We start from the raw sequence: 25,649 nt of genomic DNA on the forward strand, positions 1-25,649 counted from the left end.
CTCATTTTCTTAACATGCTGGACCTATTCCAGGACATTGCAAGAGTGAAAGTGGCACAAATTGATGCTAAAGACTGTTTCACCTGTGTCTTTCATATGATGTGAAGTTGGTTTCATACAAGACAGAATTTAAATAAGTTTACTTGAAAAATGAAAATGTGGAATTTGCATCAAAGTTATGAAAAAATGAAGCAATAAGATCCTATTTCAGATGCTCTTTAGCTGTTCTAATTTCTAAATGAGTTTGTGAAGTTAACTGAATGGCCTCTGGAGCTTACCTGAGGCCGAGACCAAGAGAAACTCTTCCTTCTGGTGCAGAATGCCTGTGCTGGGTGACCTGTTCTTTTCCACTCCAGCAAAACACGATGTTTTTCTTCCTTTCTTATTTACCCAAAGCAAATTTCATTTATCAGAGTGTTGGGAAATCTCAGTGGTATTTTTCTGTGGATTAAGCTATTTCTTTTGTCCTTTATCATTATATTCTTTTTGCTAACATTTCTTCTTATACCCTAGTTATCTCATTCTGAGTTTGGACTGATTTTTACTGTTATATTTTCCTGAATATACAATAGTAAATACTGAAACTGAAATATCTCAATCACAGACCTTTGATTAACTTCAAACGCTGCCTCCAAGTGTTGTTTTAAAGTAAAACATACTGTAATTTATAATGAAATTGGGCCTAGGTACTCAAAGAAAAAAACATACCTGTGAGCAAACTTACTTCTGAAAGAAATCTCCTTCCCCCATATTGGCAGGTATTCAGATAAAGATCCAGGCCCTAAAATAATGATTATCATCAATATATTTTTTTTCATTTTAAAATGAAAAAAGTTTCCTATTTGATTTTTGACCCCATTTGGTTCCTGTTTTAAAACTTACATATCTGCAAAAGTGAAGCATAGAGATTTATTTTCAAGTTACTTTTTAAAAATGTTCAGATTAGAGTTTCAGAGTGTTGACTTTCAAACGAATTCCAGTATAAGCAGATATAATTGTCTTATTGAGGGACTAAAATGAAAATCCCTGCTTTTCTATATTATCAAAATGAGTGTAATGAGTGTTTTGATGTTATAATTTCTTTGGGAAGATATTATGAACTGTAAGGGTTTCTTCAACATTTTAATATTTTATATTGATGTAAAAATGTCTTATTTGAATGGAGATATTTTAAGATGTAGGTTAAGTGAGATTGATATGGGCCACTGAAGATGAATCTGTAGAATTATGCTGCACATAAACTTTGGCAATAGATATTTTAGGCTAATTTGTTGACTGAATTTACTGATTTGCTTTTTAATCAGTATACAAATGATGCACTGACACTCTTTGGAATACTTCTGGAATACTTTGGAATAATTCTGTCTTCTGGACCAGCATACCAGACTTGTTCCTGGAGCCAGTGTATTCTCACCAGTCAGGTTATGCTAGGAGTTATTGAAATTGCAGAATATGATGTCATTGGCCTTTCAACTTCCACATTTCTCTTTGTGATGTTTCTGTAATTAGTCTGGGTTTGCATAAGAAGGGGGTCTAGGAATGCACAGCCCTCTCAAGTCACTATCAGCCATGACAGAGGGATCTCTGGACTGCAGAAAGCTGCTGACATCTGTGCGTACATAGAAACCATAGCATGTTTCTGCAGGATCTCACAGCCTTATCTTGGCCATAGTGCCAAGCAGATTTGGCTTCAGACAGAAGAAAATGGAGGAAATAAAAAAGAGTAGCTACATGAGGATTAACTTTTCCTGGAACAGCCGTTTTAAGAACAGAGCCATTTCTGGTCCCATCTAACCAGCACTGTTCAGTAACATTGGTTTGGTAACAATTAGCACTAGAGATGCTTATATTCATATTTTTTTTTTTTTGTGAATTAGATCTTTGGATGTAGCTGAATTATACAGTTATCTATCCAGAGGGATATTTATTTAGAATGTACTAAATACATTGTACATGCTGAATGTGCTCTAAGTCCATTTCTGTCACAGGTGGAGTGTTGCACTTCATAAGAGAGAAGTAGCAATATGTTAACTGATGTAAAGCAGTGTGATTTAACAAAGTTTGATAGTAAATATGACAGTAGTTTAAGAAAATTTGATGGTAAGGTACAGTCAATAGGGTCAGACAAAACTGTCAGAGACACTCTCCTGCTGAATTTTGAAGTTCAGAAATGATCCTCTTGCTTTCTAATCATTCTCAGAAGGAAGTTTAGGTGCAGGTGGATCCAACTTAGTCCCAGACTTGGCCAACAGTTTATATCTAAAAGATTGTATGTGCTCATTCCACCTTGTATATCACCTAGCTAAGATTTCAAAATTTCAACATGTTTCTTCCCAAATCACTTACAGAGTAACAGATGCAATTGGGATTCTCTTTGACTCAAGAAGTAATCTTGTGCCTACTCCAGGGGAGCTCCTGGCCTGCAGCCCACTGCTGTGCAGTAGACATCAAGGGGTCCTGGGCTTCCCACAGTTTGAGGAATAAGATAATGGACTCATAGTTGTATCTGAATATCAACTGCAAACATTTCTTCCAAAGTTGGCTGGATTTGGATCTTGACCAGCACTGTGGTTAGGTGGATGCATTGCTCAAATTAGCTTCTGGCTATTGTGCTCTTATCTGTCTCCCCCAAAACCAGTTTGAGTTGGATAGAGCCCTCACAACCAAATATACCATTGCAACCACCACTGATGATTATCACCTGAGCAGATTATGGGATATAATATGGGATATATATGGGAATGGGGCAGAGAAGCACACCATTACAATTTCCTTTGCAAATCTTGAAGGCTATATCTCAGTGCTTCATTATTGTCTGAACTGAGTGAGAAACTTGACTACCATGTGGATTCAATGCCCTCCCAGCCTGCACAATGTGAGTGTCACCTTGTCCCATCCTGAAGAACTCCCATTATGTCAAAGAGTGGGGTTGGAGACTTGGATGTGTAAAGAATAAAGGCATGAGGTCTAGTTGTCAAACCTTCTTTATTTGAGACATAAAAGCACTCTCTGATGGGGGACAGAGACCATTAGTCATAATATGTGATTTTATTAGAACCACTCAAAGGGCATCGGACAAATGAAATAAAGAAGCAAATGCAACAATTAGCAACAGATTTACAGAAGTTACATAAATGGACATAAATGCCTCTAAAACCAAATTCTCCAATAAGCAAAGGAAACTTTAAAGTGTTGGAAACATTTTCCTGCAAAGATGACAAACGGATGTTGCAGACCTGGGTGTTGATGGCCGTGCCACCCTTGTGTAGGTCATGCAATTCAGCAGGGATTTTCTCATGGACTGCATTTGTGCCAGCCCAGCACAGTACTAACTCTCTATTTTGCCACTACCTATACCTGTGAGGGCAAGTCTTTGCAGAATCTAGAATATTGATAAGAAATGTGTTGGGAGGAGGCAAATATTTTGGACTGGTAGATGTTCATTTTGTCTCCCAACGTTCCCTTGACACATGGCCCAGTCCTGCTGTAGCTTGATGTCTGACTTCCCTCAGGAGATGGAAAGTGGCTTTGGCTACACTTTCCATGCCACTTCTTCATGTTTTCCTGCACTTCCGTAAGGTTTACATATTAGTCTATCAAAATTTTGTTTCATTTTTGGTTTCCTTCTGTCAGCAATCTCTCATATAAACAAAGTAAAATAGTAATGCCAATAATTATAGCAATAGTAACACCAAATGCCATTAAAGTAGCAATAATAGTTTTCACTGGTCATTTGTTAGCCTTATCTTACCCCAAAGACAAAAAGAAGACTACCTTTGGATGCAAAGGGTGATTGTAAAGATCTACAGAGTTGGAAAATGGTACATCGGGAATTATGGAAATCTAGTCCAGCATCTTTTCATTTAAGGTGGATGTACATCTGGCCAACAGAATCCCTCCAGTTTATCAGTGATCAGAACACATAATAAAATACAGGAGCAAGTTAGGAATAGCATTTTATTTATTTCTTTGCAAATTTTTAAGAACAAGTTAGACAAATGTTTCTGAGAAACCAATCAGTTAAAACTCATCCTGGTCCAGTACTACAGAAACTATCCCAATGGCCTTGGGACAGAGTGTCCACATCTAATATTAGTATGAAATCTGACATCTAAAACTACAGTGCTACAAGATTCAAAACATTTGGAATAATCACCTACGTTTGAAATTCTAAACTTCTGGTGTTTTCCATCACTAATTCTTGGTTTTCTTCGGTTCCAGAGCCTCCCAATGTCTTGCCATGAATCAAAGGAACTCCTCTAAGGCAAAATTGCTCAACTATGAATCATTCTAATGAGATGGGCTCACTAATAAAATCTCCACACATTTTTGGTCTTTTCTCCTTAGCATTCCTTCTTTCATGTACTCATCTTATCTACAAATATGATGCTGTCTCTCTTCAGTTTTTTACAATTCTCTATTTTCTGTAGCTTTCCTTATAAAGAAATCTTCTTATTTAACAGGTCTATGCAACTTTTTAGAGCTATGTCCTGTTTCAGTTGTGCTCACAAAGGATAAAAGAAAATCTAATAGTTCTGACATTTGAGTTTACTCCTTTCATTAAGAAAAGCTTGTATGTTTGAAAACAATGTCAAAGATGGGAAGTTGAGCAACCATTTCAAACAATGCAGTATGGAAAAGGGCTGTTTGCCAACCCCACTTCTATTAAGTCTCCCCATGGACCTTAATGGGAGGTGGAATATACACTACCCTATTGTGGCAAATAAAGTAAAATTTCACATCAGAAACAAACAGAAAAGGCTTCAGGAAGAACACTCAGATGTCTGAGAGAGAGGTGGTATAGTCTTGTCTTCCCTACCAGGTCTTTCTGTTACCCATTATCTCCCCAGCTGAAGCTGATGTTTGATAGCCAGCTTTGCCTCTTTCTACCAGCTGACCAAAATTCTCCTGGTTTTTTTTTTTTTTTTTTTTTTTTTTTTTTTTTTTTTTTTTTTTTTTTTTTCTTCCCAGGAAAGCATCAGCTTACTCTGTGGTTTGAGTCACAAACAGTTCTGATCCATATGCCATAGCTCTCGTCCAAAAGCTGTAAATTTGTGCTGCTGGGATGCTGTTGCTCTTTGGAAAGTTGTGCAACTGTTATCTTCCAAAACTGTACCTGGAAATAAAACCAATATTTACTGAGAACCTTTCACAGATGCCATAGCCTCTCTGAGGAATCCTAGCATAATACAAAGGGATAACCTTTTAAGCATTTTTGATGGAATGTAGTGGAACAAAATGAAAATTCATTACAATGTTTCATCACTCTTGCCAGTAGCTGTTAGCAAATAAGTCTCTGAGTTGATCAAACCTAAAGTTAACTTCTGACTAAGGACAAAGAGAAAATAAAAAGAAATTGTCTTTACAATGCTTTTAAAATTTAAGTTCAGTGTTGATTTAGTTTTGCAATAAGCAAAAGCATGGGTTAGAAAATTACAAAATTTTACAAAGGGATCAAGTTGCCCATTTCCCTTGTCTGGTTTTGGGGTTTTTCATAGTGTGAAGCCTAAGCATTTTGTCTACATCAATGAATGAAATTTCTCAGAATTTATAGTGTGCAGCAAAGCCAGTTCTTTCATGACAATTGAATGTTTAATTTAACTCCCAGATCACTCTTAGTTTACTGAAATTTAGGCGTTTAGTAGGGCACAACTTCACAGACTAGAGAAGAAGTAGTGTCAGATTAAGATGTCAGACTCGATGAGCTGGGGGTCCCAATTATATCTGAATTACCCATTACTCATTATTAACATTATGGGTTCTTTGGCCTATTGTCTATATAGCATGTACCAGTGAAGACTGTTTGGTCAGATAGATGCTCATATTTTCTAGACAGAGAATGCAAAACCTTTCAGTGGAAGTCAGATTTCCTGTGTATGGCCATGACCTGCTGTACATGGAGATGTACAGATGAAACTGCTCTCAGTTTACACCTCTGCTACAACATACATCAATGGATGTGGAAGCAGCAAAGTAAACACAATAAAAAACAAACCCCAAATATAAGCAAGGGTGTAAGCCTTGGGCCTTCACAGTATTGAGGCTTTGGGAAACTGAGAGCAGAAGACATAAACAGTGTCTTCTGACACACTATTCCCCGTGTTTCTGTCATTACAGCTTGCAGAAGGCAGTTCTGGACTGTCAATTCTTGTCTACATACCCCAGTGAGATTGGAAAGAGTGTCCAGTCAGATAACCCTTGTTTACACTGAGTCTTACAGAAAAAACTAATTCAAGTAGAAGCAGGACTGAAGGAGTTAGGTTTCTTATACATTTGTTTCTGATTGGATGCAAAGAAGAGAGAAAAGAAACCTGTACATTTTCTGAGGCCTAATATTTGGTGTGCTGCTATTACCATGCTTTCCTTTTCATGACACTTTTTCTCAGGAGATATACCAGTCATTTGACATTTCAGACCTCTTCAACCTTCTGGCATATTTTATTGAGACTGATAAACAGGGTAAAATGTTACCAGGAAAGGTAGGGGCTGTAGGGTATTTCTGCAATGGCCCTTTCCACAAACACATGAAGGACATGATCTCACAGTTCTCATACTATTAAGAAATCAGGCTAAAAATACCAAACTTTTCCACAGAAATGGTAAGCTTTGCCCAGGACACAGCTGTCACTGGGATGAGAAGGGAGAAGAACAAAGAGGACATGGTGGGAAGACAGCATGAAACTTCCCTTGGGCTTGTTTACACCAGCACAACATGCCCTCCAGTTACACCAGCATAACAGATGTTCCCTAAAATAAATGTGTTTCAGGGAAGGCGTGGAGATTTTTAATAGGAGCAATACATTTGGGGGCTGGGCATGATTGTGGGATTGTGTCAGATTCTGTGTCTGGCTCCATGCCCGAGACGAGCCCAGGTACTTCTCACTCAGTTGGCAGCTGTGACACCCACCCAGCTGGTGTGAGAGATTTTGCAGTGCACAACAGAGCAGAATGGCAGATTCTATTAATGTGCTGTGGAGATTTTTGTCTCTGGCTCACTGGAATAGGGACATCACATTCCTGCCATACATCTTCTGGGGATGAACTGGTGCTACACCTCTGTGACAAGGGAAGCAAATCACCATCACTCCTCTGCTCAGCCTCCTGATATCCTTGTGTGGCAGCAAGTAAAGAAAAGTGAAACTACAACCAGCAGTAGACGTGCCTTGCCTTTCTTTGAAAGTGAGAAAAAACTGAGCAGGTAGGGACTGCCCCTCTTTCCCAGGGCACAGATAAGTGTCCTAGAAGGTGCCTGTGTTCAGTACAGAGCAGATTACAAAAGAAACCCAGAGACCATCCCCTCTGAGTGGTGCCAGTTTGCACAAAGCTGAATAATATATCAGAGAAGAAAAATTTATTCACAAAGAAAATACCTGCTTTTGCAAGGATATCACAGACAGCTAAACTCAATGCAAGAGACAGAATAATCTGCTTCAAGTTAAACCAAAGCCCAGAGCCATTTGAAGTATGAAAGGGTTGAATTGACATCAGGGGCTTATCAAGCAATGAATAGTTGCTTAATAATGAGGGCAAGAAACAAAAGCACTGGAAAGAGTTAGCCAGGAAATTTTTCTAGGAATGTCTATATGTTTCTGCCCCACCACAGGCAACATATACCTATTTGTAAATATTTATTTGATGAATGGTATCTAATTAATTCAATTAAAACCATTCCTGATGTGCATCTGAATGGAAACTCTGTCAAAATTACAGTTACAGCTCTTGTAAAAGTTGAAGAATCTGTTGTGAAGGACAACCCGTGGAATCAGGTGACAATTTTCAAATATTTAGAAAGCTATATAACTGCCACTGAAACCTCCTTTTAGTGTTGAAAAAAAATCCTGATAGTATCTTTATTCAAAAATAAAGGATTAAATAGACTTTTTACTTTAAACCAAGCTAAGGTTCAAATGAGCTATCTCTTTATTTGGGTCCCAAGCCCTAGGAGTTTTTGGGAATGAAGAAAATTTTGCCTATACACACTTAGGCATCTTAGAGATTTAACATATGGAGTTGTTGCTCTATTTTCTTCTACAAAGGTACCAGCTCCCTGGCAGGATCTGCCACACTTCTGTAGCATGCTCCATAATGCAGGTATGATGACTATCCTTCCAGTCACAAAGGTATTGCTCCTCTGCTTGGAGGAAGTCACGAGCAAAGAATGACATTTTGCTCAGAGTACAAAGCTTTACATGACAAAAAGGCAGCCTGTGGTGATGAGTTAATAACACTTGATGAAGACAGAAATAATGGGACCAACATGTAATAATGACCCAAAGCTGTGTAGCAAGCCCCACTGTGTCTGGCTTTTGTCTGGTTGAAGAGAGCACATCCTTGGGCTCCTGTTGTACTTTTTATGAAGTTAAATTCTTGGCTTCAGCTTCTAAGGTCCTTCATTAGCCACTATGTTCCCATGCCTCTGATTTCCTTTCCCTTTCCACTGTGTTTTATCAGCACTCACAGCCTCATATCCCTTTAATTACATTCCCTCACAATCACCTTATTTGTATTACACTTTTTTGAAATTATTTTTTTCTTTCCTTCCTACAGGCATATGGACACCCAAACATACTTAAACCATCATGGCAGATGCACACACACACACACACAAACACACACACACACACACACACACATTAATACCACAACTTGTCTCTCCATGCTTCTCTTCGGTTTCTTTTTCTGTTTTCTCTTGGTGTCTGATCTTTGTACTGCTCTGCAGAAGGATGTCTGGGCTTTGGGAAATGTAAAGGGTGCAGACAGACCACAGCCCTTGCTATAAAAAATTTGGAAGTTTATTGGGGAAAAAAAGGGCTGAGCCCGCAAAGGAACAGTGGAGCTACCCTGTCCCTGTACCACTGCAGTACTCACATCACCAAATATCTAAGTGCCCAAATTAGGAGGCTTCCTTCACTCCTCCTAAAATCACTGGAGACACAAAAATATCTTTGCAAGTAGCATTTCAGGACACATCCTGCTTTGAATTCCTCCGAAGGAATCAATTTCTTTCCATTTGCACTCTATGTGGGGGACAGGTTGGGGAGTTCAGCCTCCCAGTACTGATCTATATGTCATGTCAGTGGCTGTCAATCTTTTTGTCATCCTAACAATTCTGGGAGCTCATGGAGCTGGTTTGCTTTGCAGTCAGCAGAGCTGGCTGGCCAAAAGAGGAAAGTATTTTCATCCCACCAGTCACTGAGCTCTTAAGGCCACTCTTCTGTTATTTTGTATTGCACTTCATCTGGGTGTAACTGGTGCCACATATGCCCTTAAATCAGAAATATTCTGGGCCCAGGAATATGCTGAATTTTAATGTTGTATAAGGTATAAATTACATAATACAAAGCTATCACTAATAATCGTAGCAAGAACATAATGCATAGCATACACAGCATACTGTCCACATTATATCCCAGGATAATCAATCCTGTAGTTAAAAAAAAAGGAAGAACTTTTTTCTTCCTGATAAGAGCATTTCATTGAAGAGGAAGAAAAAATTGACAGGATATGAAAAATCTAAGTGCAACAATATTTCTTTGTGATTTATTTCATGTTTTCGTTGATGCGAAAAGTGTTTGTAAGCTGAGAATTTGCTGTTCTATAAGGCAATGGGTCAAAAAGAAACCCATGGAACAGTACTGCTGAAATTCAGAGAAAGTAGCAACGTTTTAAATTCAATGATGCTTTGATCTAAGTTAAACCTTCTTCAGTAATCGTGGATCCCCATCACCCAAGCCATATGGCAGGATTCAATAAAATGGAAGGTAATAAAATAATAATAATGCTTTCATCATGCTTGACTGAAAACTGGAGATAGACTGAAATCTTTTTCATTTTAATTGCCTTTTGATATTTAATTTGATTATTTGATCAAAAGACTCTGGGTTGACTCTGATAGTGCCATAACTTGGCTTTAAAAGTTCTTTGTATTGATGAGACTGCTAAAAGAAAATATCACAGATAAGAGTGCATATAATATAAGAAGCTATCTTTGGTTCAGAGGTAGGGATTGTTACTACAGAACAAATTTATACATGAATTTACAGTGCTTGAGATTTATTGATTAGTTGCAGGTGATTTGAAGAAAATTTTTTCATTGCGGAAGTTAAGCTGGAGAAATACTTCTGGGTTTTTTGTTCATTGTCCTGACACCTCTCACGCCCAGGGGAAGAATTTTGTGTTTACTGAACAGACTGCATTGGACTTGATACAAATGTAAAATTGATGTGTCTGGAAAAGGATGTTCTTTATTAGTGAATTGAATACACCTGCAGGAGCAACAGGATTAAAAGATCTATTTACTGTTAAGAAGTAGATAAAAGGAGATAAAAATCCAAAAGTATTTCTGTGAAGCACATCCACCTACAGCTGGTCAGTGTTTTGCGATGGCTGCTTCCTCTTTGGAAAGTTCTGCTTTCAGTTTGGTTTCCCTGGGAACGATATGTAAGAAATAGTCTCTGTTGTGCTGTCTAGAGGCTTGATTATTCATCAAAATACCCATGATATTCCCTTGAGACACAAATACATTCATATCCAGAGAGAGCTGATATCCACTGGCCTAGCTCATAGAAAGGCTTAATTTAGCAAAAAAACAGCTGATCATGTTGCTCCACCGTTCAGATAGTTGTTTTTCTACTTGGTTTGTAATACCAAGTTATAAGAGAGGGGTCCCAAAATTCTGTTTTCAAGATTAACCACTTCAGGAAGTGGGTGTTTTCCTCTCAAAACCGGATGACTTTTTTAAAAAAACCAAAGAACCTGTTTATTTTAGCTTCTTTTGCCAAATGAAAAAAAAAAAATCAACAACCCCAAAAAGTCATTGCCAATAGACTAAACTTTTCTGTTCTAGCTTGAGTAAATATTTTTGATGTAAAAATAAGCAGAAAATTAATTGCCTGACATTGAAACTTTGTTAGAGTACCTCTGGAGGGTGTCACTTCTACAGGCCTAGAGAAAACTGTTCCATTAAAAAATACATTAATTTCTGATGCCATTTCTCTTTCAAGCAATCTTATAAAGTGTTATATACTTATATATTGCTTTTAGAACTGTATGGAGTCTGACTATTCAAATTCATGGGGTTGATGTACCACCACAGATTCCCAGCCCCTTTTTTGCACTGGTGCACAATAGACTCTAACCGGGCAATGCTACAAGCAAAGTGAACTCCAACCTTGTCCACAAACTTGCCAGAGTTAAAAGTTCTCCAAGCAGAGGTTGGAGATGATGAATGGTGAATGGTGCTCATGCTCACTAAATCTGTCACCAAGCTGGAAATTCTCTTGGAACAAGAGTGTCAATTTTTGTGCGAAAGGGATGTCTGAACTAAAATGGCAAAATCTAGCACATCTAGATATGGGGCATCCCAAGGTCCACTGAAGTCCCTCGAAGTTCTGGGTGATAAAAACTTCTTGCAAGGCATTGAAGGAAGATTATTGCAAAACCTATTGAAGTATAAAGACTATCACTGATTCCAGCAGGCATCAGACCAAGCTCAGTGTGAATGAGTATCAGAGAATGTCTACATAGCTTTTTGCAGGCAGAATACAAGTTTTTATGCTCAAGATTTGAGCCAGTTGGATGTATGACAGCCTTGAACTGGAAGCCATGTTACTGCATTTACAGTGTCGAGCCCAAGCTAAAGCCCCTGCTGAAAGACAGAAAATATCAATTTGTGCTCAGCAGAGTGCTCTGTCCAAGGATGCGTAGCATGGATGCACATATGCTCAGAGCTCAAACAGAATGATTTCATGCTTGCCTGCAAAAGACCACGTAGAAAAGTGTCTTGAAAGGAGAAGGACATCTCAACTCTGACGTGAACACCAAAATACTCACCCTCCTGGACCCAGGGAAACTGAGGAAAAGAGAAAGATAGGCTCTTTCCTACCAACATTTTCCTTTCTTAGACAGAAAGAAAAGAGATAGCAACAGAGCTCTGTAGATGGAAAAAAAGAAATTAATCTAATTAAATTCCAAACCCACAAAATTATCAACTTTCACTGGCATGAGCTCTGCAAGCCCCCAAACAATACTTTAAAGTGCTTAATTTTTTCACATCAATTTTAATTAAGCTCTCATTAGGCTCTTGTGCCCCTAGAATTTGGCGAACAAAAGGAGCTGCCTTGCCCAGCGAGTTTCCCAAGCTTGCACAGCTCTATTCCTAAGGAGATTTATCACATTTTTTTCCTCCTCTTGAAAGAACCTTACATGAACCAATTCAAATGAAAACCACATGGACTAAAAAAGACTTCATCATGCCAGATACCTTTTTATATCCAAAGCAGTGAACTTGTAGTCAGTTTGTCCTTTCATGTGTTGTTTTTTCTGGCTTTGGGACCTAAGAATGATTTTTTACTACGTGCAGTAGTAAAACAACATATTATGCAATTCTATTTTTCAGGGAGAACACTATGTAATTCATAGACTTTGCAATGCCACATTTTCTGCTCAACAAATACAAAAAAGTGGCTTCTCTTTCCCTTGTGGGCAGACATCTAGAAATTTGTGTTCAGCAAATGATATTCCAACTTATTTATTTGGGGTTTTGGAATTTTAACTGTTTCAAAAGTGTCTGCATAATGTAGCAATAAGCAGCTTCCAAACTGTATTTTTATCTATGTCATTCAAGAACCTGGCACATAGAGGGTTGCTATCTTCTATCCTTTATTCCAGTCAAAAAATTCAGGTGAAGACACAACATACTATGAGTAGTTTGCAGCCCAACAGATCTGATATATGAGGAAACTCTTTCTGTAAAATGCATATGATAGATTAACAGCTGTGTTGAAATAACTTGTTGGCAATGTGCTCACTGGGATGATTTTGAAAATTATGCCATCTTCCAAGGAAAGCTTTCAGAACTCTCTAAAGCCAATCTCTGATATAGTTAGTTAAAATACACTTTTTAAATTGATGCTTTTGTTTTTAAACTTGAAAATCGTAATTGCAGAAGACTAGCCCTCTAACCCCTCTATGGATTTATGTGGTGCCTAGTATCTCTTCTGCATGCAACTTGTGAAGTGTGTGTTCAATATGATGGAAACTTAGATATTGATTTTCCCAAACCAAAGTCACAACTAAAGAATTATCTTTAATGTGTAACTGGGATCATTTTCCCAAAGAATTCACTCACCTATAACTCAGAAATTTGTTAGAACTTTGAAACATGCTGATAAGGAAGCTATTATTAGACTACAGAATGTCTTCTTCTCATGCTCAGAAGCAGTGCAGAAAAAAAAAAAAAATACAACTGAGCTTCCTCCAAGTAATGAAAATTCATTTTCAATCTTTCCAGACAAGTTCATGGAAGAATAATCCATTTATTGCTATACCACAATACTATATCAGGATCAGGAAACCTTTGGAGTCTGACTTGCTGGAGGCTGGGATGTGTTGCTGTATGCTTGTCTTGCTATTATAGTCGCCCTTACAAGTCTAAATTTCATGTCATGGCCCTTCCATTTAAAGTGTGGATGTTTTTGAAAGGAAATAGCTGGTGAAAGAAAAAGTCCAGAACTTCTGCAGACTGGTCAGGATTGAGAGGTTGAGCAGTTGTTTGAGGTGTTCACTGAAGATATGTCCATGCCTTCCTCTGGAAAGAAAAGTACTACAACAGTCTGGATATCCTTGTTTATCCCAATTGACCCCCAGTTCATCCCAGCTGGCAACTGAGAGAGGCATCAGCAGTGAAAAGATAATTACATAGAAAATAGATCAGGCTGGATTGTAAAGCATGCAAAAAGGACACCATGAGACACTGTCACCCTCAGCCTCCAGGTCAGCACTCCAGACACAGCTGACCTTGGCTGCAAGAAGGCAGTGACTGTTTCAGTGGAGGTTTTTCCAGACTGTCTAGAGACAAATGATCTATGATTTCCTTATATGTATCTGTTGGCACCAGAATATCTTCCTCCAATGTGCTTCTGGAGATCCTGGTGGTGTTAAAAACCATGAAAAGGACCAGTCAGTATCAGGTTAATGTGTGAGGAGCAGACCTCACAACTCCTGCATCTTGCCATCTGTTTCTACACAGCAGGAAGGCTGCTGGAGAGGTCATGCCTTTGTCCTGTTAGTGGTTATGCAAGCTTGTTTCCACAGCCCCAAAGGTGTTGGAATAAATACACTCTAGACTTAATCTACTGGGTCTTGTGGCAATTTGTACCTTCTAAGCCAACACATCACAGCTATCAAGCGGGACAGGGCTGTGCTCAGGCACAAGTAGGAGGGAGTGCTAAGCACACCACACCATGTGGCAAAAAATGAATTTCTGGCCTGCCTTGTTTCTGCTTCTTTACTTTAAATAATACTCTTGAGAAAAATTAAAAGATAAATCATAAGAGGAAATATTACAAGAGATGGAAAAGATGCTCTTCACTTTGCATTATCCTCTAGCTGGCCATAGTGCCAGAAATTTTATGATGGAATTGAGCAAACTTTCCAGAAGACAAAGGGGTCTTTTTCTTCTTATGCAGTCCTTCTATTCATGAACTCATACTCTTTTAGCTTTTTGCCCTAATCCTTCCAAATCAGATGGGATCCATAACTTCACTTGCGAGAAGCCCTTCCTTTGTGAGGGTTCCCTTGCATCTGTTCTCCTTTAGGAGTATTCCTTTTGACTTGAGTTTCCAGTTGGAGCTTTGTCATCTTTCCCATAAGTATCCAGCCCCATAAACATCAGTGACTTAAATTCCTGTGGTATTTAGTTATAGGAGAAGAGTACCAATAATATACTGACCACTGTCCAAGTGAAGTGAACGTCTTAAGATGTGTCACATTAAATGGTCTAAGAAAAATCTGCTTTAATAGTCTTCTATACCATGCTTACACATGATAGGATGGCTCCTGAAATTATATGAGACTTCAATTAATTGCTGCATTTGAAACAATTTGATAAATGCAAATCGGTGAGACATCACTTACCCTTTGTACTGAAAGCATCATCTGCTACACTTTAGATCAAAGTGGAAACCAACTGAGTTCATTTGGCTTTTACTGTTCAACCATGGCAGGACAATCAGACTAGGAAATGACCAAAAAGGAACAGAACCAACCAAAGAAAAAGTACCTACACACCTCCTCTCAGTGCTGTTACACTTCTTGATATTGAAAGTCCCATATTCTTGTTTTAAATCAGTATGTTACATCATCTCCACTGTGATTTCTGTAGTACAGGCAAGCTTGGAAGATCTTTTGAAGCAGGTTATTTACTCAGTGATATTTCCATAATTTTGTTTTGTAAAGATCTCCATTCTCTTCCAGAAACTCTGGGAAGCTAATCTGACTAAAAAATCAGAAGGACTTCTTATTGACCTCTATATCTTCTGTCCACTATTTGTTTTGATCTCTCATAATTTGTGACGTGTCCAGTATTTTCCTAGACGTGTGGTACAGTTCCTTTTTCCTAACTTAGCTGAGTGCAATTTCTTGGATCTGACTGCTGCTGTGAAGTCTCTATGTTAATTTCACCTTCACCTTCTGGAAATATTTAGCAATCTTTAATTAAGATTTACTCTGAATATCCTTTTTTGCAAGACAGTCTACAAGAATGCTTTGTGGATGAACCTCCATGAAAACAGACCGAATCATTTAATTTGGCAAAGCAGAAAGATTTTCATAGAAAGTTGTTTGCCTGCCTCTGCTTCAATATACTGTATGTACTATGTTGGTGTAAGATGCTCAGTAAGTCATTTAACTTTACAAGTTTAATGCTACGTTGTCAGTTAAACACTTTTTACCCCTAGGTTTTGTTCTTTTTTGGAACATGCTTAAGGACAAAGGTTTTAATTTCATTTTAAAGTAATTCAAAGGGACAGTCTGTATCTTTTGGTAACCTTTTTGTTCAGCCTCAGTGGAAAAATAATGCAGAAGGGGAAAGAACATTAGAGATACTGTATGGCTGAGACAGTTCAGGATTTCTCCCTTCAGAACGCATTTCATATTTGCCAAGGAATCCACTACCACCTTACAGTATCTCTTACTATCAATTTGAGAACTGTTCCAAGACATCTCCCAAACTGAGAACGGTAGAGATGCTCTGCTCATTGGCAACATTAAGAAACTGTGTTCTTTGGCAGACACATCATCTTCCAGTATAAATCTGTGGACTGGGGTAGACATAAGGCTTTCCCACCATCTGGGAAAGCCTGTTACTCTGCCATTCTTGGTACAGCTGGATTTTAAGCTCATCCCTACATCTTTAGGAAGCTGAAACAAAGAGAGGCAATGGCAAAAAAAAAAAAATCATTTACTAGACGGGAGTCTAGGGTGAATGAAGGGCGTCTCTCAGGGTGACTGGCCTCAGCAGATCACCTCACCAATGCCCCAGCCTGAACTATGCAGACAGTTTTTATAGCTGTTGTCCAATAGCTGCACCAAGAGAGTGATTAGAGTATTTCCAGACTAGGATTTTTCAAGGACTGCCGTGTAAAGGAGATGGTAAACTTTTTCCACCAACAGATACAGAAAAACTTGCAGATAAAACAGATGGTTTTTATTTGCCCAATATACCCTGCACAAACTGAGTTTATTCTGAACCATCTGACCCCTTATGGTGGCTAGAGGGAATAATTTCATTGTGCAAATTCCTTGTTAAAGCTTTGCAGTTAAATTTTGTGTGTGAAATAATAGTACATCTGTGTTTAATTTTGCAAGTTTGCCATACATCATAACCTCAGAAGAACCCCTCAAGATCATGCAAATTAAAAGCAAGTATGCAGATGATTTGCATACATGTTTTTCTGGGTTAGACATTACATCGGAATGCATTGGCAGTGAGTGGCTGTGACTAATGTAACAGAGCATTACATTTAACGTGCTGCATTATACAGTTTTATGCACAGTAATGTAATAATTAGTTTGTCAAGATATCACGCGTAGTTCAAATTTAAATAGTGTTGCTCTCTGCTGGTTAGTCCTGTGAACTACATATTTCTTAATGTGAAAACTGCCCATTAAATTGTTCTCAGAGGTAGAATTTCAAGTCCCTTTCCACCAGCTGCTATTCAAGCAGTGACTTTGTGAGAATCAAGGAAGTACGTGCAACAACAAATCACTTTGATCACATTCACTCTTTTCTCTGGCAGATGTTATTAAAAAACAGCCTTAAAGACTTCGCTCTTCCTCTACCGGATTTCTGCATGGGTCCTCATTAACCCATCTTGTATTTTCACATTTGATCATTCTTCATATTCTTTTCTATTCCCTCTTCCTCCTAGATTTCCCATCTCCTGAATAAATATTCTAAAGAGCAATATTAAAGGATGTTCCTCTTACTCTTACAAAAAAGTAGCAGCCCAAACTACATTTTCTGAAGAAAAGGAACCAGTCAGCATATTAGGCATGCTCTGATTTTACCACTTGGACTGAATCTTTAGGAGGATTTTTTTCTCTGCTTTCTCTACCAAAACCTGACTGAGATCTAGAATTCTCAAGTGCAGTGCCAAGGTGTTTACCAGGTACAATCCTATATGCTAGGTGAACTGCAAAGCTTAGGCAAATATCAGGTCTTTTAGTAGCAAAGAAGGATTTTGGTTTGCACTTGGGCATCTAAGCTAATTTTAATCCCTGCTGACCAAGTTGTTGACATCTTGTTTTTCTTATACACAGGTGAGGAGCCTGGAGAGAAGACAAGGTAATGAGACCATGCAAACCATTCCGTAGCACAGAGCAAAGATTACCTTTTTCTCTGACCCTCTATTGTAAGCAGTGCACAAGAGAACAAGTGAAAAAAATTGAAATTTGTCAAGAAGTGTGCATGCTGTTCACATAATGTTTTCTCTGGTAATCTTGCAAGTTTTACTGATTCTGGTCTTAGAATTGCAATCTCTGAGAGATATTATCTTTAAGCTGTTATTTTCATCCCACTTAGCTAGGATATGTATCTTAACTCATTTTGATGTATGTATCATTTGTTGACTGTATGAAATAAATACCTGACATTTATCCTTGAAAGTTGCTAGATGATTATAGATAAACAATTTTTTTCAGCATAATTATTCAATAATGTATATGTGGGATATTTTTAAATGGTGAATTCTATATTTTACTTCAATTCTATGTTTTAAATTCAAATCTTATGAGCAATGGCGTAAGTTTCTCCCTGGCTTATGTTTTCAAGTACCAAGAACATTACAATCCAGATCTTTCATATCTGATCCTACTTATGTCACTAGCAAAAGCTCCTTGCTGTGTTTACTTCATCACAGATGTGCATTGTAAGAATTTGAAGAGATCTTCAAATACCTCTTGGTCTATTTCTCCTTCCAAACAGACAATCCCTGCAAGTGTTCTGATTTTAATTTAAATTATATGCATCAGTTGTTGCCATAAAACAAGTTAGTCTTGGCCCTGATGTTATAGGTTGTCAGGAAATATTTTATATTGAGAAACAATGGACAATGAGTATATGATATAACTTGCGGAAAGTTGTGCTCCTGCAGTTTTCCCTCAGACATTATTTCCACTTATTATGGTCTTTGCTGCCAGTGTTTTCCAAACTGGCAAAATCAGAACTCACGAAGAAAATACGAGCGAAGGACAACATGTACTCTTAGCAGCCTGAGGTTTTATTTTGGGCTGTAAAATAGGGACACTTCTGCAAAATTTAAGTGCATAATATTATGTGACAAATCTCAAACCAGGACAGAGAGGATGCCACATAATTTTACTTTAGCACCAATGAAATGTAATTTAAAGGTAATGGTGAAAGACTAAGGTTGTCCAGAAAAGATTGCAGGGGTGTGAGATAGGCAGTTTTTTTCCCTTTTAGATAAATCACATAGTAAATAATTGGATTTTTTTTTTCTTTTCTGCAAACAGAGCTAACTCCTCTATTCCAATTCAAAAGTGTTACATTTGACTAAAATAGCTCATATCAGAGACACTGTTGTACCATGCCTTTTCTTGCTCACTGGCTACTGCCTAGGGGCGGCAGTGGTTTTCTGCAGTCACCATCTGCCTTTCAACCTTTTATACATCTTTATACTTTTTTAAGGCAGCTGCAGACCTTTTTGTTCTTTAAGGTCAACCCAATGTAAACAATGAGAGCACAGACAAGCAACTGCATCTTCACCATGGAGAAAAATCGATATCTTCACTATAAAAAGGCAGGCTTTGTCTTTATCCAGAAAGAATTTTGCTTCTGAAAAGGTCTTGAAATCCTTTTTTTATAGCTAACTAGTTTTTATCTATATCAAAAAAACCCAACCCAAACCTAACAAAAACTGCAAGCAAGCAAGCAAGCAAGCAAACAAACATAATCTCCCAGCAAACACAGTTTTTGTAAGAAACACTGCAATTTGACTGTTATAGTTTCATATAAGCATGTTGAACTGAATTGATGAAAAGGGAAATGACGTACAATATAATTTCTTTCGTAAATAGAATTACATATTACCGTGAGAAAAACAGTTAACAGAAAGTTAAAAAGGAGCAGTTAGAAGGACAAATTTTTTATGGCTCACATGGAGAAAGTTTAAAACCACCACATCAGAGAATTGCAGCTAATGAACAGTGCTAATTAAACAGAACCATTCAATGAAAACAGAATCATTCAATGAAAACCCAACCACAAAAAAAAAAAAAAAAAAAAAAAAAAAAAAAAAAAAAAAAAAAAAAAAAAAAGCTTCAGCTTCATGAAACAGCCAAATTAAAGACGAAAGTAGCTCTTAAAAATACATCCTCCCAAACAGGTGGAAGTCATATATAGTTGGGGGAAATAGAAAAGGGCATAAGAGCTACCAAAAGAAGAGCAAAGAATAATAAAGATGGAAAAAAATTGTAGAATTTTGGGAAGCTGTGAAGAGGCAACTGCCAAAGAATGTATTTTGTTCACAAATATCAAGATGCAAGGGGAATTTGTAGGCAGGATGAAGGCATAGTAGGAAAGTAATCTGAAATCTTGGCATTATCTTCCCTGATACAGGAACTGTTTTGAAGAATTGCTGAGAGCAGACAAGATACCAATAAGCTGCTTTGAATGATTCACATTTTGAACAGAGTGTTTAGAGCTGGTCATTCCATAGAGTAGAACTGGAACTAAAGTAGGTAAAGTAGATTTAGGAAAGGCATAGATAAGAACAAGGATAACCAGAAATTTGAAACAATTGTTCATGTAAAGCAACAACAAAGAAAGGACTTTTCAGCTTGGAAAGATCTATAAAATATTAACAGTGAAGTAATAAATAGGAAAACTGTTGAGCTTTTCCCTCTATATAAAAGTGTGGACACATGGAAGTTTCAAAGCAATTTAAAAAAAAGTTTTTAAAAGTACCTTTCACAAACTTAAATATTTACATTACACAACTCATTGGTAGATTATGCTGAGGAGACAATAGTTCCATCTAAGTTCAAAAACAAGCAAACAAAATTAGCAAAGAAATAGACAGATTCACAGGGCATACACTGATTAAACATGCCAGTCTGCATCAAAAACATCAGTTCAGGAAGTCTATGAACTTAAAGAAGTAGGGGAAGTATAGCAGGGGAAATAAAAAAACCCCAGATCTTAATAACTAAAGTGGTCTATAAAACCACATTTTATGTTCTCTATCAAATTGTCCATTTCTTTACCATTAACATCAGCAGAACATTTAGTGATCAACACTTATGTTCTCCAGTATATTTGTGGTTCAATACACACCAGTAAAAATCTTGGTGGCTATGCAGAATTTTCATGGATTTTGCCAAACTTGGAATGTTTGATAGGGGATTAAACACTGATGGCTTTCCTGTCCTTCACCTCTTCCTTTCTCCTTGTCTTCTACCATGTTTTGCCAAAAAGAGAGATTTCTTTTCTTGAATAAAAATGATGCTTCCTTTACCCTCTTGTTCATTTAACCTTTTGATTTTGACTTGGTTTTTTTTTTTTTTTTTTTTTTTTTTTGTTTTGTTTTGTTTTGTTTTGTTTTGTTTCTAGTTTTTGATTTAAATGTGTGTTTTCTCTAAAATTTTCCACATCATTCAGTTCATTTCCCACCTTTCAGTTTGTTTCCCTGTATAGAAGGCTTGCTGTAGAATCAAGCTTAGGTAGTCAGTTACAGCCTCTTCCAGCAGGCACATGGAGCCATCCCCAATATATAATGGTCAGTACTGACTGATTTATTGCTGCCTTAGTGCAAACCTTGCACAGAGACCTCTTTTCCACTGTTAACCAACATGTAGCTGGATCAGCTCTGCATCTGAAGAAACATGGCTTTGTGCTCATAAAATAAGAGAGTTATCTTTTAGCTCTTTGGAGTGCTCACTGCCTAACAGACTTTGCCTTCAACTTCAGACTACCAAGACTGATGTAATCACAGGAGAAGCAGAGACCCCTCCACCTAGAAGATGTGTACCTTCCCATCAGCAGTAAACCTTTCCCCCCTGCTCATCTTAGCCCTCATCCTTTGCTTTGGTGGGGTTTGTACCCTGAGTTTGAAATGTTGCTTGACAGTCACCATTGCATTTTCTAGCTCAGCCTTGTAAATTCAGGCACTTATGACATTGGGCCATTTTATGCTGACAACCTGATGTAAAATGAGCTTCTCCACATGGAAACAACCCTCAGGAGAGCAAGTTCCTTCCAACTGGCTTCATATTTTGTTTACTAAAGCAGTTTGATTGTCTCTGAGTTATACTCACATATCTTGTAATTTTTCAGTACTGCTCCTATTACTCTTGGTAATTTCATAGTTTTGGGCCAGGTTAAATTCCCTTCTGCCAACAATCATCCTTTGAATTCTGTCCTTATTAATACCATAAACCAATTTATAAAATAGCATTCCCTCTAGGACATTTCCAAATGAACAACATTCAGTGAGCCTTCCTTCTACCACAGAGAGCTGCAGTTTCCTCTTGTGTCTCAAATTATTATGAAATTTATCACATTCTACAGAAACACTTAGCTTTCGTGAGTGAACTTTTAAGATCTTTCGTAACTCTTCTAAATTATTACCATGGAAAATGGGACTGGAATAAATCTTGTCTTGGAGCATCCTTCTGCCCCAAGACAAGAGGAGTTCTACCTGACCGAGCTGTTGTTTTTCTAAGACTGTAACAAACTAAGTAGGAGGAAGTTTTATATTGTCATTGATTAAAAGTTTTTCTTTATCTGCAGATCTTGTCTAAAAGAATAGGGACATCCCAGCTTGCATAAATTGCTTGCCAGCCTTTATTTGATTAATTGCCTACGTTCAGTCTTCCTGAAAAAAAAAAAAAAAATTGCTATTACGATGATTACTTCCCCCACCCACACCAATTTTGAAATGGGATCAAGAGGCTGCAGTCCAGAACCTATTTCCACCTACAGCTGAGCTGGTGTGCAACCACTGGGTGCTCCTTTTGCTTACCTGTGGAAACAATTTGCTGCTCTGAATCCCGAATGATTCTTGGTGTTTGCTGCAGAATCTCAGTTCTGGTGCCTTTCAGACACAGCTCTGAGCCTGGTGCTAGAGAATGTCTTTCTCTTGGGAACTCTCCTCCCTTGTTTCATGAAGGTAAAATTCTCTTTAGTCATAAAGGGGACAGATATAGCTGGGACAGAAGCTCTGGAGCCCGAATGGGTCAAACACTTAACTATTTTGCCCAAGCTGCGTGCCTATGACAGTTTCAGAAAAGAGCCTTAAGGCTCTTAGTACTTCTAGTCTCTGTGCTATTGCAAGCAGACAATGTATTTGGCTGTATAACTTTTGTATCTCCTTTGGCCTTGTCTTTTTCAGCCTCATAGTTACTCAGAGAGATTTTACCAAGGTTTTTGTATCTGGTCTTACAGATGTAACACAGAGCTCAAGGGAGATGACGTATTTTGGATCTGGTTTAAACTTGGCTTCTCAGGAAACGGTTACTGTTATGATTTTACTTTGTAACTCAATATCATTTTTATATTCAGCTCTGAACTCTGCAAATGTTAAGAAGCAAAGCTTTCCTGCTTCCCCAAGAGGTGCAGCATAATTATATATGAACATTGAAGGCAAAGAGTAAATTAGTGAAAAGAATTTATTGATAAAGTCCATCCTTAACATGGACTCTGCTGATTGAATCACTAGACAAAGCCCATCTCTTTCATGCTGCAAGTAAGTACCTTCCAGCCATTTGAAAAACTTCTAGTATGTTACGCAGATTGCAGGAGGGAGGAGGACTGCAAAACCTCTGTGGTCTGGATAGATGAGCCTTTGGGTTCTTAACAGTGCTCACAAAGATCTTTTGCACTGTACTCTTCACTGCTGTACATGGAGTGTACATTCTAGATTCAATAAGAATTAAAAAAATGTTCAGCTTATGATCTAGCTGCATTAGAAGTGTCCACCTTATGTGCCACTTCATAGGTCTCATTTTTAATGTACAATCTTGAAAAAAACAGAGTCCATAAAAGAGTGGTATTGGTTTTTATACAACATCTTCACCAATGATCTGAGGAAGGACACACCCAGGGAAATTTTGCATGATGCGCCTGATGTTAAACAATTTTTCCGATCATCAGATACCCCTCTGGAAGTGAAGAAGACAAGAAAGGTGTCACCAAACTGAGAGAATGGGCAGGTAGGAGGAGGTGGTTTTCAACTCAGCAATGTTGAAAACATCTCATTAAGCATCAAAGGAACAGCAGTCCAGCCCACATTCACATTATGCTGAGCTTTGGGCAGGCACATACAACCCTTGCTCCCTCTTGCTGCTATATCAGCCCTGCTGATCCAAGTGATGGAAGGACAGATTCTCCTGGCCCTATAGCACTTACTGAGCAGCTCTCAGGGCTACCCTGACAGTCACTGTTCTAGTGGGACCCCATGTCCCCCAGGCTTTTTTTCCTGGGATGCTGTAGCACAAGAGATTGAAGTCCACACAAAGACTTGATGTGAGATGACTCTCACATATTCTGCCATGTCCACACTGTGCAGTTCTACCATTATCATTTATTGCTGTAGGAGAATGGACAGGTGTTGCACATACTGGCTTGATTCATCTTACCCAAGAAATATTATTTTAGAGCCCTAAACCCAGTTAAGTGTCTGTGCAGAGTGCAACATAGCATAAAATATACCAAGAAAAACTGAATTTTAGACTATTTACAGAGTTTCAAAGTGTCAGCCAAAAAATAAGAGATGCTGTATGACAAGAAAGAGATGTACAAAACACATGTTTATCTCTTTTGACAGACAGACAACAGTAAAATCATCAGAGACTGTCGACAGTTCGTTTGTCATAATAACAGCAGTGTTTTATTCTATTGCCTTGTCCTTCAGGTTCTAAAATATCTTCTTTGAATATAAATTCAAATGCCAGATGATATTAGTATATTGTTTGATGTTGTTAGCAAGTATATTTTTTTTACCTTGTAAATAATGTACTCTCTTTTTCAATGCCCCCTGCATGAGATCAACTCACAGTGCAATTTGCTTATCTTTTTCCTTGGACGGCTGATAGCAATCAGGCACTTTGAACAATCTATGTAGGTCATTGCAAAGCTAATTAATCCTGCTTTTCAGGCTGAAAATTATTTTCAAGGAAATGTGTTCTAAAACAGCTGTCCCAATGATTTTAAATAGGTTCTAATAATATGCACATTTAGTGCCTTACCAGTATTTCTAAAAAATAAAATTGATTGAGATTCATTGACAAGACTGAAACAGAAAGCTGAGGGTTACAATTCTGGCTATGTATTTCCTGAGCAAGGGAAGGAAAATTGCAAAGCTAATCAGTTTTGGAATGAGCAGTATAAAAGAAAACCAGTAAAACAAGAGAGCAACGGAAGATAAGTGGATTGGTATTTTCTTCTAAGAGGGAATCATTTGAACCTTATAACCTTAAGGAGGAATTATGTCAAGACAATAGCTTTGCCAGGATCAACATGAGAGTTTCTTCATCTGTAAACCTTTTCCAGGTGCATCTAAATTTTAAAGGTCTGTGGATTCAGAAAACTATAGAGCTTTTATTGCGTTTTTGGTTTTACACCAGTACTGGATCACCACTTTTTAATTTCATTTTTCAGTGAAGAGCCTTTTTTTTTCCTCAAAGAATTGTGCAGGGTGACAAAAGAAAAATTAATCTTTGCACTCCCTTACATAGTTGCTACAAAACTCTCTCCCTCTGTCTGCTAAGGTGACAATGGCAGCCCTGCCATACCCAGCATTGGTTGCAGTTGCATGTTGATATAAGACGGTTGATAGCCAAATTTCATGTATGAAACAGCAACAAGCTGCTTACTTGATACAATTCTCTTGGCTTACTTTTTTAGCAGAGGTATCAGGGAGAGCAATCAAAGAATTAAACCTGATCATCAACAAATTAATACATTAGACAACCATCCTAGGAACCAAGATGTTTAATCTGCATCCGACACAGTATCTCAAATAACTCCTGGGGCTGTGTTTCTCAAACTGTGCTTTATGCATCACTGGTAGAGTTTAATACATCAGTCTGTGAAATTTGAAAGAAACCACACATATTCCCTGTACTTCCAAGAAAACAGACTTTCATTTCGTAATAAATGAACATTAGCCTTATTTTAAGTTGCTTGTAAATGAAGACAATTGTGGGAACACTGTAGACACGGTCTGTGTTTTTCTTGTCCTGAAAACATCCTCACAGTCATTCAATTAAATGAAGTTAAGAAACACTGGCCTACAGAGTGGATCTTTAGAATCAAACTGTCAGCAGGAATTACAACACCTGGAAATAAAA

The 25,649-nt window shown here is 37.8% G+C and overlaps 1 long non-coding RNA gene across 1 annotated transcript in view; it reads left to right on the plus strand.

Annotated features, from left to right (window-relative positions):
• The window catches only part of LOC310910773, a 118,290-nt gene extending 97,043 nt beyond the window's left edge, over positions 1–21,247 (plus strand). The window contains exons 3-4 of the long non-coding RNA XR_014590392.1: positions 17,601–17,625; positions 20,978–21,247. This is a non-coding gene — a long non-coding RNA (uncharacterized lncRNA). The remainder of the gene's footprint in view (positions 1–17,600; positions 17,626–20,977) is intronic.
• The last annotated feature ends 4,402 nt before the right edge of the window (positions 21,248–25,649 follow it).

The sequence above is a fragment of the Zosterops lateralis genome (genome assembly GCF_965231275.1).
Source record: "Zosterops lateralis genome assembly, chromosome: 6".
Lineage (NCBI taxonomy): Eukaryota > Metazoa > Chordata > Aves > Passeriformes > Zosteropidae > Zosterops > Zosterops lateralis.